The sequence below is a fragment of the Vicia villosa genome, linkage group LG2 (assembly GCF_029867415.1).
Source record: "Vicia villosa cultivar HV-30 ecotype Madison, WI linkage group LG2, Vvil1.0, whole genome shotgun sequence".
In the NCBI taxonomy this organism is placed as follows: Eukaryota; Viridiplantae; Streptophyta; class Magnoliopsida; order Fabales; family Fabaceae; genus Vicia; species Vicia villosa.
The window spans coordinates 163,133,171-163,140,519 of NC_081181.1; positions in this window are offsets into that span (position 1 = coordinate 163,133,171).

The following is a 7,349-nucleotide window of genomic DNA, read 5'->3' on the forward strand; positions in this document are numbered from 1 at the left end:
TTTTTTAGTTAATAAAATTTTGTGATTGGTTGTTTGTAAAACCACGTGTTAGGTTTGTGTTCACGTAAATATTTTCCGCAAACGCAATAGGTATGCACAACAGAGAAGTTCTTACATGGAAACAACCCTAAATTCATATTCTTAGGAACAACCAATGAGAATAGAGAAATTTTTTAATTTATTTAAATTTTAATTTTGTTTTTAATTTGATTCATGAGGTGGTTGAGATTATGAAGGAAAGAGAAAATTATATATTTATTTTTTAGTTAATTCAAATTTAATGATTAGTTGTGTGTAAAAGAATTTCTTATATATGTGACCGATCGTGTCTACCCACTGGCGGCTCCAGCATCCGGCCAGGCTGGGCAATTGCTCGGGCTCGGTCCAGTCAATTTTTTTTTAATATTCATATTTAAAAAATAAATAAATAAAATTGAGAGTCATATATATTTTTCGTCCTTATAAATAAATTAACATTTAATTTTAGTTTTTAAAAAAATTTCCTAATCCTTCTAAAATTTTTATGTGTAAAGATTTAGTCCTGTTATTTTCTAAAAACATAAATACGGTTTAATTACTCTTTAATTTTTAAATTTTTGAAAAATTTGTTTATACATATTTAGAATACTGTAGAATATTTATTTATCAAACTTTAAAATTTTTTAAAATGAAAAAATATAAAAATGAAAATTTCAAATTTCAAATTTCAAAAGATAATTATATAATTAATGAAAATTTCGACTTAGAAATCTTGAATTTATTTTTTCAAAGAATTTTTTAAAACTCTAAACATGTCTGCAAAATAATCATTCAAAAATACAAATTAGTTTAACAGTAGCGACTAAAACTACATGCATAATTTTGTAGGATCAAAATATGATATTTGCTTTTATGGGGACCAAAAACATATTTAACCCTAAAATTAAAAAGAGTCTTTTCAAACTGAAAAACATTTGGTATATCTATTGGCTTACAAACTTATTAAGTTAGCTTTGATATTGTCGGTGTCGACTAAATCCGTTGAAAGAGCTTTTTAAGCAATGAAGATTATCAAGTCTAAATTGCGCAATAAGATCAACGATGTATGGTTCAATGACTTGATGGTATGTTACACTGAGCGGAAGATATTCAAGTCACTTGATGATATTGATATTATTCGAACATTCACCACACAGAAATCTCGAAAGGACATTTGCCTAGTGATTTTATATAAGATGCTATTGTAAGGTTATATTTAATCTCTTTTACTTTAACTATACTTTTGTTGACAAAATGACATGTCTTTTTTATTTTCTTTTTTATTTTGATCAATGATTATTTATATATATTATATAAAATTTAAAATTGCGGCCTTTAAAATTTTGCCCAGGCTTTATAATTTTTCTGGCTCCGCCACTGTGTCTACCTAATAATTTTCATGCACAATATATATATATATATATATATATATATATATATATATATATATATATATATATATATATATATATATATATATATATATATATATATATATTTTTGAATCATACTCCCAATGTTTGGTTTGTTTCTTCTTAATTTTATTGTCAGAATCTTCTAGAGGTTTTGCCTTATTTGAAATTTGATATTCTAGCTATTAGGTTTTTTTTTTTTTTTTTTTTTTCTGTTTCTCTTAATCACCGTCGTAGTTGACAGTGTATATTGGAAACATAATCGTAGTTGACTATTTTTTTATTTAACTTTCTTTAGTTGATGATGTGCTACTTTGGAAAAATTCTAGAGGAGGAGTGTTAGTGTTGAATTGTGCAACCACATGTAGTACCTGTTGACAGAGCCAATTATAATTTCTCGCTGTGATTATGTTTTTTTTTAAACAAGAATCTATTGAAAGGAGAGTCCAAGTTCTCAAAGCAATACAAAAAATCGAACATTAGATCGGAAAAAAAAATTACACGCCAATTGAAACTTACCACAAATAAAATATAGAGGATTTCTACTAAACTCGTAAAAGTTACAATTGAGTTGAATAATTTTTCCTATAAAACCCCATCTCCAAACCATTGCTTTTGCACCCCAAACGATATTTGAAATATTCCACGTATCATTTCTGAAAAACGATGTCATTCCTAACCAACCATATAGTCTAATAAGTCGCCAACCACACCACTCCCTCCTTTCCTTTCCTAACTTTCGCACAAGATTATGTTTCTCTAGGTTAAAGCTACTAATCTTCCTAATAGGCATTTGACTTTTTCATTGGCATTTTTCATTTTCTTTGAGTAATAATGGTAAATAACATCAATACACAGTAGAATAAATTTTATATATATTTAAGTCAGTGGAACCATCAAAGAACCATTTGAAAATATCTCTTATCTTTGTAATCTGCTTATTGAGTCTAAGAAGGTTGAACACACTCTAAAAGGTGCCCTAAAGCCATCCACTTATGTAGTATATTGTATTACTCAGGGTCTATTTGGTAAAAATAGCAGTTGATTGATAAATTAGCTAATAGCTTATAGTTTATAGCCGATGGCTGATGTCGGATAACTTATATATTATGATGATAGTTGAGATTAATAACTTATAAGTTAATTGAAGTGTTTGGTAAAATTAGCGGTTCAACTAACTTATAAATCTAAAATGACATAAAAGATATTTAATACATAATTATATTATTTTAAATTAAAATAAATTATAAAGGATGAAAGCTGATTTTTAATTAAATAATAAGGATAAAAAAGAAAGAAAAAATTATAAGCTATAAGTTATAAACTAAAACACTATTTGAAATAGCGTATGAAAAAATAAGATATAAGCTAGCAAAATAAACCATAAACTCGAGATAAAAAACCCGTTATTAAATAAGTCTAAATTCTCATTTGAACTTAATTATAAACTATAAGCTATAAGCTCAAAATTGTGTCTTACCAAACAAAACCACGTAGTTGAAGAACTCCGAGTTTATATTTTCATCAACTTAAATCTTGCATATATCATTGTTCATCCAGATGGGCACAATTGTCTATTCATTCTTCTATTTCAAAGTTAGGTCATTTTTTATTTTATATTCTTTAGTTTTCATTACCGTTCATTTATCTCTTGCAAAATGATATAACATATGGTTAATATTGTGTTTATAATAAGCTTTACAGCTTCCTCAAAATCTCATATTTGCTCTTCTTATGGTTGTCTAAGGACTGAGGACAATAAAGGCCATATCTAAAATGTGAGTCATTAGCTGAATTTTCAAGATATTCCAAATTACCTTAGCTGAATTTTCAAGATATTCCAAATTACCTTTTTATCACTAATTATATCAATCTTCTCATCACTTTTATTTGTATCCAACATTGTCACGCAAAACTTAATTAATTTTTCATATTAAAGATAACAAAGAGAAAACAAGATACCTCGGCTAAATGAAAGATTACACACCAATCACCATTACGATAGAAAAAACAACAGTTTCATACTAAATTCATAAAAGAAATAAATGTGATGACTAATTTTCTCGCAAAAAGACCACTTCCAAACCAAGAACTTGATGTTCTAAACGGTAGTATTAATGTTCCAAGCATCCTTCCGAAAACACACATCATTCCTAAGCAACCAAAGAGACCAAGTAGTAGCAAGCCACACCAGACTCAATTTACAATCTTTTACTTTATATATACGAAAGAAATAGTGTCAATCCATAAAATTCGACAAACACTCTTCCTCCAACCTATCCCCTTTATCAACCCAAAAAACTATCTCACTCCATATCTTTTTAACCACCAAACAATTAAAAAAGAAATGCTCCCTATCTTCCAAACCAATGCCACGTAAAATGCACTTTAAATTATCTAAAGCGAAAGAAATACCTCTATGCACCAAACAGTCTTTTGTGGGAAGCCTATTAAGAAGAAGTTTTCACCCAAATACCTTGATTTTGAATGACACTTCTATTTTCCACAAGAACCTGAAAGCTTCGTCAAATTTATTAGAAGGACCATAAGGAGTATGAAGTCTTTCATAAAAGGCATAATACACACTTTTGGCTCTTTATTAATGCATCTTGCTTTAAAAAAAAATTACCAGAAAAGTTACTTGCTCTCTTGGCAGGAATTTTTTTTCCTAAATAAATATATTTACTGTTGTTTTTTATTAGACAATTATAAAAAATGTTAAATACAATTATAAAAAATGTTAAATATGTTTTTAATCTCTATAAATAAGTCAACATTCAATTTAGTCTCTCTAAAATTTTTCTTCAAACAATCATCCTTTTAAAGTTTTCCATTCACACTTTAAGTTCCTCTTGTTAACTTCTCTTAACCGAAGCTAACATGACATGCCACATGAAATATTTTTGATGACTGAGAAATGGATTAACCTACAGACAACAAATAATTGTCACTAATGTCAGATTTTTCTTATTCTTATTTATTTCTTCTAACTGTCACACTTTTATCATTGACATTCAAGTCACAATAGATTTTCCAATTTGACAGATTATTTTACAAGAACTTAAAAATTATATAATTCATCTTGGATTGTATTTGATAGGTATAATTATAAATTATAATTAGCATTCAACGTAACCATGAATCTTAGTAACCATGAATCTTAAAATCACAATTCTTAAAATGATTAATTTAGAGAATTTCTTTGCCAACCTCCCTACCTTCTAGTCCACCTATGGTGAAAACCCCATACTACCCCTGACTTCGGAAATGCATTTCTGAAATGCAAGAAAAAGGTGTTTTCGGAGATGCATCTCCGAAAACGCCTTTTTTTTTTGAAAAAATTGTCTTATTTCGGAAGTTCATTTCCGAAAACAGCATTTCGGAAGTGAACTTCCGAAATACTGCGCGTTCTGCAGATTTATTAAAACACTCCCCCTCCCCCATTCATTTACCCTAACTCAAATAAAAAACAAGCAAAGGCGAAAATTTGTGCAAACACACTTCCAAGGCTGCATCAAGGCTCCAATCACATTGCTATACAACATTCAAAAGCCCATAAATCACTCAATTTGTAAGTTTTAAATTTGTTAGATTCATTATTCAAATGCATGTTATTTAGGGTTTCAATTGCATAAATGATATATGGACTGGTTGTTAGTAGTATTTAGGTTGTTTAGAAGCTTTTTGAATTGGTTTTATGTTTGATTTTGGGGTCTGCCATGGAAGTTTCAGAAAACCCCATCGCAGGGATGTTTCGGAAGTTCATTTCCGAAAACACCTCCATCCCAGTTTTCGGAAATGAACTTCCGAATTGTATCAGAAGTTCAAATTTTTTAGTTTTTTATTTTGTCTCGCATATTAATCGATTTCAATTGTTTACAGGAACATGTCAGGCAACCAACCAGCACGCATCAGACAGGGTAGGGAGACCCAGACTGCGTCAGCTACACAGGGTAGGGAGTGTCCGTTTTAATTTGCAAGTACTTTATTTTTAACGCCTTTGTTTATTGTGCCTGTTTCTTTGAAGTTTGTGTGCATGCGTTCTGCTTCACCTCCTTTGTTCTTTAATGACTTGTCCGTTTCCCAAGCGTTTTTGTCCCCTTTCTTCTTTTATAAAAGGAGGTCTCATGAACCTTTCTTTCTTCATTTTTACGCAGGAATGGGTGGCGCTAAGGGAAAATAGGAGGTGAAGGAGAAGAAGAAGGTTTCGACCGGCTCTACTTCGTGCTCTCGCGGAGTGAAGGAGGTGAAGGAGAAGAAGAAGGTTTCGACCGGCTCTACTTCTCGTTCCCAGGGGGCCCGGGACCCGGATGCTCAAGCTCAACTATCTGGCGTGAGAGTCGTGGTTGATGCTGATGGTTCTGAGACTGAGTGGGATGAGGATTGGTATCAGTATCTTCTTTCGGAGGAGTTCGCTCGTCGGGCAGAATAATGTGTTTTTGTTTTGTTTGATGTGTATTTTGTAACGCTCGTCGGGCAGAATAACGTGTTTTTGTTTTGTTTGACGTGTTTTGTTTTGTTTTGTTTTGATTTCGAATTGTATCTTTCGCACAGTGTTTTTGGATTTTATTTATCATATTAGTATTTTCTGTTTATATGTCGCTTATTTTATTTGCCGTTTGCGTTTAATTAAAATGCGAGACTGTTTAAGAAAAAACATAAAAAAAAACACAGTTTCTGCATAATTCGGAAATGAACATCCGAATTCACCCCCATGAGGTGTTTTCGGAGATGCACTTCCGAATTATGGAAATTTAAAAATAAAAAAAAAGCGCTTCGGAAGTTCATTTCCGAAGCAGGGGTATTTTCGAATTTTCGCTGGGGGTGACCCCCATAGGGAGGTGGCTAAAGAAATTTTCTTAATTTATAAGTGTGGTTTTAAATTAGTATTCTAATATGAATGATAATTGGTTTGAAGATTCATGACAATAGTTAGAACTTTTAATTAAAGGAAGACTTTTTATGGGGGGAACCTTTAATTAAAGGAATATAGTTTCACGCATGGATTTTGGGATTTTGACATGAATCATCATCTTCTAAGATATTTGTAGTGACAGTTTCTCGGCTATAGTGACAGATTCTGATTTTTTTACATGAATCTTCATCTTCTAAGACACTTTGAGTGACGATTTATGGGCTATACACTATTACAAAAAGCAATTCTAACGTCAGACGCGTAACACATCTTACCTTGGCAAAAGAATTGAGGTAACGAAAGGCGTCATGAAAAGTAATGATTTAACATCTCGGTTTTTAAGACGCTGAGGTAAAGGGTTGATTATGGCATGGGTTCGAACCTCAGCTTTTGCACTTTTATTATCTACAAAAATGAACGCCTTTTTTATCTCGGTCTATTATAAAAACAGAGGGGTCATTAGTTTTTATTTTAATAAACCTCTTTACAGTGTTTACACAGAACATTAATAAAATAATTTGTTTACAAAATACAGTGTTTACCCAGAATATTACAGTTTTTATACAGAAAAAAATAAATTGTCCATGAAGATCATATATTAGATCTCCAATCCTTTGATATTTTCCAAACAAAAAAATGGTACTCTCTATGGCTTTTGCTTGCATTTGTTTCTGATATGAAAAAAAAAAGGTTAGACAAAAAAAGGGTGAGACAAAAAAAGGGTTAGACAAATAAATAATTTTCTGCTCAAATAAATACTTAAGAACACAAATCTTATACCCAAATGATCTTCTGCTCTAACAATCCATTATAGAGAACTATTCATGGCAAACATTCTTGCAAACCTTAAACTTTTCATGATGTTGGTACTTCAAATCCTATATATTCTGGAGAATATAAAATGATGAGTGGATAATATTCTGGAGAAAAAAAAGGGTTAGATAAATAAATAAAATGATGTTGCAAATCTTAAAGTGGAGGATAGTTTCAAGGGCTTTATGATG